The sequence below is a fragment of the Dasypus novemcinctus genome, chromosome 6 (genome assembly GCF_030445035.2).
Source record: "Dasypus novemcinctus isolate mDasNov1 chromosome 6, mDasNov1.1.hap2, whole genome shotgun sequence".
NCBI classification, from domain to species: domain Eukaryota; kingdom Metazoa; phylum Chordata; class Mammalia; order Cingulata; family Dasypodidae; genus Dasypus; species Dasypus novemcinctus.
The window spans coordinates 132684699-132694799 of record NC_080678.1 but is presented as its reverse complement, the minus strand read 5'-3'; the positions used below and the strand labels follow the sequence as shown (position 1 = coordinate 132694799).

Below are 10101 nucleotides of genomic sequence, written 5' to 3'. Positions count from 1 at the left end.
CGTTATGTCGTCTTGTTGCATCAGGTCATTGCGTTAGCTTGTTGCATCAGCTCACTGTCTTGCTCATCTTCTTTAGGAGGCACTGGGAACTGAACCTGGGACCTCCCATGTGGGAAAAGGGTACCCAACTACTTGAGCCACATGTGCTCCCCCTGTTTATTCAATTTTGAAGATCATATTTCTAAAGTGTCAAATTCCTGTTTTTTTTTCCTGGACTCCTCTCCCATTTTCCACTACTGCAGACTGTTTGTTTTGTCTAAATCTAGGGGAGCAAGAAGTATGCCCTTGGGCTTACTTTCAGGCCAAAAGGCCAAGCTATACTAGGCATTTGTAGATTAAGTCCCCTTTTCACATTAAATGTGTTAACAATTATAAGGTATGGTAAATTATTTTCATTTCTAGAATTCTGGAAAGTTGATGACCTGATGGAGAAGATCCAGGAAAACCAAGACCAGCCTTTATGGAAAGTTGATTTCATTAACAAAACACTGTCTAAGGTGAGAAATAGAACATTAGGAAAAATATTTAGTGTGAACCCAAACCCAGTGTGAATGGAAAAATACCTGATAAATCTGACTTAGGTGGAATGAGCTTGCACTATATTTCAGAATTAATTATTAGTAATAGAAACTCCATTGTAAGGAAGTTTGATCAGTTAAATACACATGGGAAATTACTCCTCGGTATAAGGCATAGGAATCCTCATTCCAGAGAGGAACATTTTGTGTATGACAGAATTGTGAAGGCCATTAGTCAAAGTGAGGTCCTATTCCAGCATCAGAATATTCAAACTCTGAAGCAGCTTTTTGAATGTAACAAATGTGGGAAAGCCTTTCATGAGGAGACATCATTACCCATAAGAGAGAATACTCATGGGAGAAGTACATGAAATGTGAAAACCTTTTCTAATAATTCAGCCCTTCTTGCCCATCATAGAAATCACATAAGGGAGAATGGCTATGAATTTAATGACTGTGAGAGGAGGTCTGTTGGGGAAAAGTCAACAAAAGTCAACTCTGAATAAACTCTATAGAGTTCCCTTGGGAGAGAAACATGATTGTAATGTGAGTGAGAATAGTTTTAGCAAGAAGTCCCTTCCCATTCATACTGAGAGAACTCAACAAGGAGAAACCACCTTTGAATGTGATGAGGGTGGGGAAGTCTTCAAGAAACCAAATCTCTCTCATTATCAGCAAGCATATGCAGGAAAGAAACCCTATGAAAATAATCAGTATGGGAGATCCTTTTGGCAGACACTAGTTCTTCCTTAACATCAGCAAACACACATAGGAAAAAAACTCTATGAATGTAGTGATTGCAGGAAAACCCTCAGCCACAAATCATCTCTCATAGTTCATAAGAGGATACACAAAAGGGGAGAAAGCTTATGAATGTAGTGAATGTGGGAAAACATTTACAAATAGATCAGGCCTCACAGGATACACACAGGGTAGAAACCACATGAATGCATTGAATGTAGGGAAACATTCAGATATAGGTCAGGCCTCATAGTGCATCAGAGAACACACACAAGGGAATGTAATGAATGTGGATGTAACGAATGTGGAAAAAAATTCTGTGACAAGTCAAATATCTGTGTGCACCAGAGAACTCACAAAGGGGAGAAGCCCTATGAATGTAATGAATGTGGAAAAACCTTCCTCTACAATTCATTCCTCATGGTACCTCACAGGATACACACAGGAGTGAAACCCTATGAATGTAATGAATGTGGGAAAACATTTTCCCAAAAGCCAAACTTCATTAACCATCAGAGAACTCATACTGGAGAGAAACCCTATGCATGTAATGAATGTGGAAAATGGTTCTCTGTGAAGTCAAAACTTAGCGTGCATCACAAAACTCACACAGGGGAAAAACTCAATGTGATTGTGGGAAACCTTTTTCCAGAAGTCATCTCTTATAGTACATCAGAGAATACCTACAGGGGAGAAACCTTGTGAATGCCATGAATGTGGGAAAACTTCTTCCCAGAAGTCATCCCTTAGAGTACACCAGAAAACACACAAAGGGGAGAAGCCTTATGAATGTATTCAATGCAGGAAAACCTTTTACCAGAAGTCAGGTCTCACTAAACATCAGAGAACTCACATGGGAGAGAAACTTCATAAATGTAATGAATGTGGCAAAACTTTTTACCATAATTCATCCCTTAGAGTACATCAGAGAACACACACAGGGCAGAAACCCTTCTGCCAAAAGTCATCCCTCTCAGCTCATCAGAGAACACACACAAGGGAGAAAGCCTGTGAATCTACAAATGTGGGAAAGCCTTTTACAAAAATTCAAAATTGATTAATTCAAGAACCTACACAGAGAAGAAACCCCTGTCTACATCCTGAAAGTACAGAAACCTTTTCTTATTTCACTTACTCAGTTTGCATAAGAAATAGCACAGGGGAGAAACTTAATATAAACATGAGAAGTATTTTACCCAGAGTAAAGTCACATCCCATTGAACAGCAGATATTTGGAGCACCTTATGAAAATTTTGAATGTGTCACAACTTTCAAAATGATTCATTTTTGATCATATGTCAGAGGATTTATCTGAATGGAAATTAATCACTTTGGGAAATGAAAATAATATTTTTTCCAGGAAATATACTAAAACTCCTGTTTTATATATGACACCAAAATTGTTACTGAAAATATTCAGTTAGAGGCATGACCAATTTGCTATAGCATCTAAATTTGAAAAGCATGATTAAGTCGAGTAATTAAAAGTAATGTTTTTAAGCATAAATATGAAGAACCACTGAGTTGAGTATGCTTTATCATTGAAATAGTGTGTATATATGCTTGCTTACTGGAACCTATATAATCCTAGGTAAAATGTACCCCAACTTGGTTGATAACTATGACATGTTGTAAATATTCATGCTTAAACACCTGTGTCTTTTTCAACTGTAAAACAAAATCTATATTTAAATAAAATATTTGTGGAGTGTAAATCAATGTACTCATATCTTTCTTGGCATTCTCTTGGTGTATATCAATAAATATAGCCATTGTTCTTAAGCACCCTCTCCAATAAAGAATCCAAACAGTGTGTTTGTAAATTTTTTAGCTGACTAAATGGCTAGATGGGATAATATTTTATGCCAGAGTTAAGTATAAAATTATTGAAAAGATTTATTGTTCTACAAACGAACTTTTGCACAAAGTGCTGTCTCATTCTAAGCTACTGGAAAACTGGACACAATATATGAAACAACTAGAAAACTGGAAAAATATTAAACAACTTTTTTTTTAATTTTTTTTATTGACTTTTTAATAATATTACATTAAAAATATATATGTGAGGTCCCATTCAACCCCACCCCCCCACCCCCCCTTTCCCCCCCCCCAACAACACTCATTCCCATCATCATGACACATCCATTGGATTTGGTAAGTACATCTTTGGGCACCTCTGCACCTCATATACATTGGTTCACATCATGGCCCATACTCTCCTCTATTCCATCAAGTGGGCCCTGTGAGGATTTACAATGTCCAGTGATTACCTCTGAAGCACCATCCAGGGCAGCTCCATGTCCCGAAGACGCCTCCACCTCTCATCTCTTCCTGCCTTTCCCCATACCCTTTGTCCATTATGTCCACTTTTCCCAATCCAATGCCACCTCTTCTATGTGGACATTGGATTGGTTGTGTCCATTGCACCTCTATGTCAAGAGGAGGCTCAGATTCCACCTGGATGCTGGATGCAATCCTCCCATTTTCAGTTGTAATCACTCTAGGCTCCATGGTGTGGTGGTTGTCCTTCTTCAACTCCATCTTAGCTGAGTGTGGTAAGTCCAATAACTCAGATTGTAGGTGCTGGAGTCTGTTGAGGCTCAGGACCTGGCTATCACATTGTCAGTCTAGAGATTCAAATCCCCTAAATATATCTTAAACCCCAACATTAACTGCACCTCCAGCACATTAGCATGAAAGTCTTATGAAGGGAGATCCCATCTGAGTCCAGATTCATCACACATAGACACCATTTCCAAAGAGGGGCCATCTGCCCTGGTAGTTAACCCCATCGGCCATGACCATAACTCCCATGGGTCTCTTTAGCCCTCAAAGGAACCAATATCTGGGGGTTGTATCTGCTTTATCTGTCTCTCTGACTCTGCTCAGTTGTGCATGAGGGCAAACCTTCTGCCAGCCTCCAGACTCTTTTTTAGAAACTTGTAGCCATATTAACTCATTTCTCCTTTCCATTTCCCCCTTACTTTAGGTCAAACAGCATTTTAAAGTCATGGTATTTTATGTAGACATGGATATTCTGCTGATCCGCATTGAACCTTCCGTATAAGGTCATTTTCCAGTTGCATCATCAGTTGGTATTTGATAGTGGTCCCTCGTTGCCAGGGAGGCTCATCCCCGGGTGTCATGTCCCACGCTGGGGGGAAGGCATTGCATTTACATGCTGAGTTTGGCTTCGAGACTGGCCACATTTGAGTAACATGAAGGCTGACAGAAGGAAATTCCCAGGCACAAAGTTGCTCTAGGCCTTGTTCTTATTTTGGGTTTATCAGCTCACAAGCATAGTCATTAGTATCAGGGGCTCACTGTTGAACCCTCACTCCCTCCCGGTCCCCACCACTGTACCTGGGAGACTGTCGCTGCTCCCCTAGGGACCACGACAGAGCACCACTGGCCAGGAACCCAGTACCCCCCCTACTGTGGTTTTTAATTGTTGCCACTATGAGTATATCCAAACATTACCATGCACCCTGGACATATGTTCTGTACAGCTCCCTGTCAGTCATATATCACCTGTCATTGGTATCCCATACCAGTATCCCTCCATTGCCATTTTAAACAACTTTTAAGCAATTGGACATTAGGGTTTGTGTGACTGATTCCTTAGAGAGGAAAAAAAAAAAAATCCCTGTGATGTCCCCAGCTTCCTGTTGGGAGAAAAGCCCTGATACGGCATATGTAGGGAAAATGCCAAATATACCCTGGCTCAATAATGGAGAGACGTTTCAGAGTTCAGTGTGGTTAAATCAGCTCTGATTTGGGGAGGAGACTACTGGAGAGGGAGGTAGCAGAGAAAGAGCTCAAGAAATCTGAGAATCATTCTGCATATGCTAAGGGAAGGCTCTTCCAGTCCAGGCACTAGACAGCTGCTGAGGCAGGGACAATTATTGGGGAAACTGTATGATAGACAGTTCTCAGAGTTTATGCAGAGCTGGGAATCATTTGCTTTCTAACTAGCCAAGACCCCTGTTCCCTCAGATCCTAAGATCTCATACTCTTAAGTTCCCTTTTGGGATCACATTTGAAGATCCCATTGGTATATTGGGAGCAGACAAGAGTGGAGGTTTGCCATGATGCCTAATAATCAGCCTTCCAGACTCTGAATGTCTTATTCCCCCTGGCATCCAAGTGGAGCCTCCATCTCCTTATTTATCTTTATAAAAATGGAAGAGTAGAACTAACACTGAAAAAATCTCCATGAATATACTAATAAGGTACTCCCTGCTGACTTCATGGGGAGGCAGGTCAGACGATACGGCTGCACAGTTTCAACAGAGCTCATGGGTGCAGTCATTCTCTACAATCTAAGAGTAACATTCCATTAAAAAGGAAATTGGAAGAGATTAGGAGCCATGGTCAATCTCTGGGGGCTTTTAGGGCCCCCACAGCTTGCTCAGCATTGAGAGATCCTGGATTTATGACCGCTGGCTCAGGATCAACAAGTCTGCTCATCCTGGAAGAGACAAGAAATCTGTATCCCTTGTAGAAGAAGCAATTGAGAAGAAGGTCTGGGAAGACCAAAGTAGCTATCTCTGCTGGGGGACCCTAGGCAACTCATTTCCCCTCCCCATGTTTATAGCCTCCTCTGGATGGTGATAGGTTCTTACATAAATTTCTTGAGTACCTTTTATGCACCAGACCTATGCTAGGAATGTTCAGATTTTAGTGAGCTGGATATGTTGGATAATGGTGTCCTTGACATAAAGATAAAGAGAGTGGGTATCGGAGAGGGAACTGACTTATGTAAGAGTTCCATAGGGAGACTGGTGAGGTTAGCCTATGCATCTAAAATAGAAATATGAAACTGTGTACTGTGAGATCTGATTGTTTTTTTCATTTCACAAGTACTACATAACATTCTTTTTCTAAATGAATTAGTAACAAGTAAAGATAAGATCTGCCATAATGTACAGTTCCAGTATTGAGACTTGTCATTCAGGAAACTGGTTAGGTCAGTGTGCATCCTTCCTGATCATTTTCTATGCATTTAAATCCAAATATAAGAACATGCACCAAATATATAAAACAACATTGGCATTTTGTGGGAATTTGAACCATGAAATTTGAAATTTTCCCTTTCACTTTGTTGTAAAATTTTAACAAATGCAGCTTCCAAATTATTTTATAATTATTTGGTATCACAAAGCCTAAAGCTGACTTGCTCAGTTGATTATGAATTGTGGTTTTCACTGCATGGTAGTGGCACTTTAGTAAAGAGAAACTTATGCTAAAAATGGTATTGTTTACACACTTTGGAGGTTTTGAAGTTGAATTAATATTCAGTGCTATAGTTTAAAATTCCATGAAAACATCATCTGGGTGTTCACGAGGTCACAAAAAAGATATGCCTAAAATCACTGCTAGAGGTCTGAGAAGAAAATTTTAAGTATTGCTATGACTAATTGAATAATGTTTATAACATACACAGCAGCATTAAGAGTATGCTGGAGTGGTTGTAGATTTATGCTCTAGAAGAATATGTCCTCATTGTGTTTCATTCAGTCCTATGAGAAAATTGGTATGGAATCATATAATTAAAACATTTTAAGGGTCTAAGAATTTTTGTCATGCAGACTGTTCTGGATTGCTCTATGCCGGTATATTTATTTTGCATAGTACAGATTTTTTTGTTTCATACATTTCAGTGTTGAGATTTTAGGATATGTGCTTGTTTTTTAAAAATAAGATACCTTACCTATTCTTGTGTAATTTGCATTTTTAGTTTTATGGTATGCTGTGGACTCTTCTTCCATCCCCCAGTGTTAGCTTGATAATATTCTTAGTGACCAAATAGTTTCCCATTGAGCATAGACAAGATTAGTTTGACCAATCAATGTACTGATGGAAATTGACAAAGTTGAACAGAATATTTTAAAAAAATCTTCCAAGGAGTATCAAAGAACTATAAAGACAGTAACTACTGGAATGTGGTATGGAAGAGGGCAGGAATTGTAAGATGTTAGTTCACCATGTCATCCTGCTTTTGCCCTTGCAGCACAGAATGATCTGAGAGAGTAGCCAGCCTGAGATTTGCTTTTGGGAGTGTTGTGGTACTGATGGGAAAAAAGAGACACCTGTGGTCCATAAGGCAGATGGACTATAATAATAATCTCATCTTTGACTTGGCCCTTGGAGGACTTTCTTACATGATGAACAGGAAGTAAATCAGCCCTCCTACAAATTTTAGCCAGATTTCAAGATGTTTGGGAGGTCTAGAACATTCTAGGCCCTGAAAGTCTGTTAAAAATACCAAGGAGTGTTGGAGCCCCCAAATTCCCTGTCAGAAGCAAGAAAAATTCCTCTGAAGGCAGAAAAATCATCTTAGACCTCAGATAAGTTTTTGAAAATAATTTTTCAATTACTATGCTCGGCACATAATCACAGATAGCCAGGCCAGAAAGAGATAGTAACCATGTGTAAGAACCAGCAGAAAGAGCAGACACAAGGGACTCTATGGAAGATTCTTAACACACGTAAATGATGAAACAAAGTTAGTGGTTTATCTCCCTTACAGGAGATACAAGACTGGAGTTAAATATTTTGGCTACTGAAAACAACAAAAAGTGTCCTCGTCATTCTGAAAAATTAACCAAATAGGCATTCTAGAACTGCTTAACACTAATTGGATGGTTTAACAGATTAGACACAAATTGACCTGGGAGATAGTTCAGAGGAAATCATTTATAGTAAAGCACAGAGAGGCAAATGGATGTCAAATATAAAAGAGACTGAAAATTATAAAGGATACGTAGTATGTTTTATGTATTTATTTAATTGAGTTGCAGAGGATGTAGAGAATAGTATTTAAGAGATAAATGGTGAGAAATTTCCAGGAATGATTGAAAGACATTTATTCACAGATATCAGAAATGCAGTAATACCAAGGACATAACATAAAATGAGCTCCTGGAAGCCTGATAAGAAAACTATAGAAAATGAAAGATGAAGGTCGAATACTAAGACATCCAGGGAATGAAAAGGTTACATCAGAGGAACAAGAAATTGTCTTGTCATGATCATTAGTGAAAGAAAAAGTGAAAGATAACTCTATGTTCCTTTTTGTTCCAAACAAAAATAACTCTTAAGAAAGAGGGCCAAGTAAAGTTTTGAAGACAAAAATGAGAATTTTCTGTCAGAAGTCTTGGGTTAAACAAATAAAAGGGTATTATTCTTTGAAGGAAAGCAAAACAATGCCAGATGAATGACCCAGATTAAGGAAGGTGTGGAGTGCAATTATTGTGGTAAATATGTTGCATAGATAAGAATGAATATTGACTACTTAAACCATAATAATAATTTTTGGTAGGGACGTGTAGATATATAGGTGCAAATTATACAGACGTTACATGAATCTGGATTAAAACAAATTTTAAAAATTGTGTGACCATTAGGGAAATTTGAGCAATGATTGGATATTCTGTGAAAGGAATTATTAGTTTCCAGGAATTGTAGTTATGTTTTTCAAGAAAGTTCTCAATATTTTAGAGATACATAATAAAATATTTACATATGCAGTTATATGATGGCCGAGGTTAGCTTAAAAATCATTCATGTCAAGGTTTGGATGAAACTACATTGGCCACTATTTAGTAAATACTGAAGCTGAATGATAGGTACTTGCGGGTTCAGTGTACTGTTCTTCCTACTTTTGCATAGGTTTGCTAGTTTTCCATCATAAAAGTTAAAAATCAGCATAAGCATAGGTGGAGGGCAACAGTATGACAAGTACCTGGTGGTTCATTATGTGGTTCTTTTTACTTTTGTATATGTTTTATTATATTTTCTATAATGTTGAGATGATATAAAGTAAAACACAAAAATAACATATACATACAAGTGTGTGGAGAATTGAAATGTAGCCAATAATACTGAAGTCTAGAAGCAGGTAAATTGATGTATAGAATGTGTGAGAATTACTTAGCCCCAAATAGGAACAACCCAGCTGTCTATCAACAGAATAATGTATACATTATGGTATATTCATACAGTGGAATAGTAGATAGCAGTGGAAATTATCTATAGCTACACATGAAGCTTAAATGAGTCTGACAAGTTGATGCCAATCCCCAAGGAAGTCATTCTTAAATTTTTTTTAAATTATTTTTTTAAAATATTAAAAATATATTTTTAAAAAATCACAAGTGCTTACTGTAAAATTCATGATATTGGCTATATTTCAGGAAACAGATACATAGAGTGCTGCTGTGGTCCTGGCGATATCCTAATTCTTATTTGAGTGGCATATATTTGTTTTATCCAGGTCTCTGTATGTGTGTTATATTTTGTAATAAATAGCTTTAAACAAAATTTTAAACACCTTCGTAAATTTGTAAGTTGCATGATCACATTTGGAAAAAATTAGGCTTCATAGAAATAATTTGGCCAAACTAAAAAAATATACAAAAAAGTGCAAAATTATTCAGTTATTTAGAATTAAAGGTATATTTTTGGCAGAATATATACCAGCACAGTTTATCTGGTTAGAAAAATAAGAAGCAAAATTAAGAACTATACATACAAATTCATTGCATTAAAAGTTCATAAATATAAACAAATGATTGTTGTATCACATTACATTTTGTGGATGTTGTATCACATTACAATTTGTGGAAGTTCTATAGCAAATAATTGATGTAGACTGCAATAATTTCTATAAAGGCAATATTGGAAAAATTAGAAGGGAAGAAATTGTGCAGAATAGAAAATTCACTCAAGATTGAAGTGGCTTCACTATTTTGCTGCAGAAAGTCCTTTCTCACAGCAAGTTCATCAATATATGTTTTAAATTTTAAACTTCTTTTATCAGGAAATACTTTCAAACTTA

At 37.4% G+C, this 10101-nt stretch overlaps 1 pseudogene; it reads left to right on the top strand.

Moving 5' to 3' along the window:
• The first annotated feature begins 402 nt into the window (after positions 1-402).
• LOC139439251 (zinc finger protein 25-like) lies at positions 403-3042 on the top strand (annotated as a pseudogene).
• Positions 3043-10101: the final 7059 nt, after the last annotated feature.